This window comes from Macaca fascicularis, chromosome X (genome assembly GCF_037993035.2).
Source record: "Macaca fascicularis isolate 582-1 chromosome X, T2T-MFA8v1.1".
NCBI classification, from domain to species: domain Eukaryota; kingdom Metazoa; phylum Chordata; class Mammalia; order Primates; family Cercopithecidae; genus Macaca; species Macaca fascicularis.
In genome coordinates, this window is record NC_088395.1 from 130,402,510 (window position 1) to 130,405,429 (window position 2,920).

At 47.9% G+C, this 2,920-nt stretch overlaps 1 pseudogene; it reads right to left on the reverse strand.

Moving 5' to 3' along the window:
* Positions 1–542: 542 nt before the first annotated feature.
* Positions 543–2,695, reverse strand: LOC107128507 (uncharacterized; annotated as a pseudogene).
* Positions 2,696–2,920: the final 225 nt, after the last annotated feature.

Consider the following 2,920-nt stretch of genomic DNA (forward strand, 5'->3'; position numbering starts at 1 on the left):
TCCACTCCTTCATATAGAGTTCAAGTCTGTTTGCCACCCACTGCACATATTAAACAAAACCCCAAGATCACAGGTAGATTCAAATATAAGGCCTTTAGTGGCAGTGCATACTTGTAGTCGCAGCTATTCAGGAGGCTGAGGCATGAGAATCGTTTGAACCCTGGAGGTGGAGGTTGCAGTGAGCTGAGATCGCACCACTGCACTCCAGCCTGGGTGACAGAGGGAGACCCTGTCTCAAAAAAATGTATATATATAGCCTTTGTTAGTGCATAAACTGGAGCAATGTGAGGCAGTCAGTTGCCAGGTGGTGACTAGGAGGCTGGAAGAATGACCAAGAGTTGTGTGAGACCAAGAATTTCCATGAAGGGAAGCCTTCCACATAAACCTCCAGCAGAACCCAGGCTGGGCCCTCCTGACCAAAACTGGGTCTGATGTATGCTGTGATCAGTCAGAAAAGGGAATGAATTTCCCCTAAAGGCTCAGACTGCTCGAGATTTCCTCCAAAGAAGAGAACACATAGATGTCTGCCTTGCCTCAGAACATCAGGGTGACCAATTCCTACTGTGCAAGGTAGTAGAGGGGAGACGGTTTCTACCAGAGAAACTTGGAAGCATAAGGTTCAACTTCAGGCAGGTGGCTCCCTCATAAATGCTCTCCATTGCCACAATACTACAGAGACAGCACATTCTCTCTAGGTCTAAGGCTCTTCTGAAGTGTGGACTTTCAGGAGCTAAATGATGATAGATCTTGAAGGTAAACGCTCTTCCACGTTTGCTGCATTCATGAGGCCTCCACGTGTTATGACATTTTTGGTGATGAATGAGGCTGGAGCACTGGCTAAAGGAATTCCAATATTGGTTGCACTCATAAGGCCTTTGTCCAGTGTGAACCACCTGATGTTGAATAAGGCCAGACTTTTGGCTAAAGGACTTTCCACGCTGGCCACACTCATAAGGTCTTGCTCCATTGTGAATTCTCTCGTATTGAATAAGGATGGAGGCCTTTCTCCAGTGTGAACTCTCTGCTGACTAAAGGATTTCCCGTGCTGGCCACACTCTTAAGGCTTGCTCTGATGTGAATTCTTTGGTGTTGATTAAGAATGGCACTTTGACTACAGGAATTTCCACATTCATCACACTTATAAGGCCTTTCTCCAGTGTGAACTCTTCAGTGTTTAACAAAAGTGGCTTTTTTGCTAAAGGATTTCCCACATTGGCTACCCTCATAAGGCCTTGCTCCAGTGTGTATTTTCTGGTGGTCAACAAGGCTGGAGTTTTGTCTAAATAATTTTCCACATTTGCTGCACTCATAAGGCCTTTTTTTTAGTGCGGAATCTCCGATGGTCATTCAGGTGGGAGGTTTGGCTAAAGAATTTTCCACATTCATTGCATTCCGAGGGTCTTTTCCCAGTATGCACTCTCTGGTGCTAGACAAATGAGTACTTGCCACAGAAGGCTTCCCCACATTTGCCGTTTTTTGTTTTGTTTTGTTTTTGAGACAGACTTTCACTCTGTTGTCCAGGCTAGAGTGCAGTGGCGTGATCTCAGCTCACTACAACCTTTGCCTCCTGGGTTCAAGCAATTCTCTTACCTCAGTCTCCCAAGTAGCTGGGACTATAGGTGCACACCACCACACCTGGCAAATTTTTTTTTTTTTGTATTTTTAGTAGAGACAGGGTTTCACCATGTTGGCCAGGATGGTCTCGAACTCCTGACCTCAGGTGATCTGCCCACCTTGGCCTCACAAAGCGTTGGGATTACAGGTGTAAGCCACTTTGCCTGGCCGGCTTTCCCACATTTGATACACTCATAAAGGCTTTTTCCAGTGTCGACTCTTAGACAGTGAACAGGAGTGTTTGTGCCTGGAAGCTTCCCACACTGACCTGACTTGTAATAACTTTGTTGACTGTGAGTGTCCTCTCCACATTTGGTGATCGTATTGGGCTTCTCAGTTTTAGGAAAGACCAGGGACCTAGAAGCCCCAAGATGACTGGGAGGTCCTTCCCAACCTCGCATTTGTGGAAGGACTTCCCTGACAGACGGAGAAGGCAGCGCTTCACATACGAGGCTCTGTCCATGTTCCTCTTCAAGGATTTCTTTGCACTGTGATGTTTCTGTGCTGGTACTGGTTTGCACGTGCTCCAACCAAGTATGGTTCCTTCCCAGAGAGATTAGCCAGAGGCAAAATATCTTTCAGGAATGGAACACATATCTCACAGGGTTCAGTCGTCAGTGTGGATGAACCTGCCTTAGACTGTGACACAGAAACATTCTGCTCAGAAGGTGTCTCTTCATCCTCTTTACCATGCCCACAACCCAGTGAGGCTACTTTTACAAGAGGCACATTCCAACTAGCTTGCTGCAGGCTCCACCACACCCAGTATTTCTGTACAAAATCCTGGGTAAAATACAAGTGCAAAGTTCTCCAGCATCACTTCAAGGTATAGGAGTCTCTGAGCCTCATCAGGAAGTCCCCACTCTTCCTGTGAGAAGTAAATGGCGATGTCCTCAAAGTTCAAACAGCCCTTTGTGAGATTTATATGTGCTTCTGTAGTCATGGCAACCTGAGTCAGGGCCCTCAGCTCTGCCGCTGCCGCTGCCATCGGAGCCTGTGGGCGGTGCGGGACTGGGACCAGGACCAAGACTAGCGCGGGGACCCGAGTAAAGCTGTCACCCCCGCCGCCGCCGACCCCCATACCCGCCACTGTTCAGCAGGAGAACCCCTCCCCTCGCCCCTTCCTGCCCTCTTGCCAAACAACACGCTCCCAAAGCTCGGATGGCCTGGATGGACTCAAGAGCTGCTAAAATGACTGCCACTGGAGCAATACCCTGTCTTTTTTTTTTTTTTTTTTTTTTCTTTTTGAGACAGAGTCTCGCTCTGTTGCCCAGCCTGGAGTGCAATAGCGCGATCTCGGCTCACT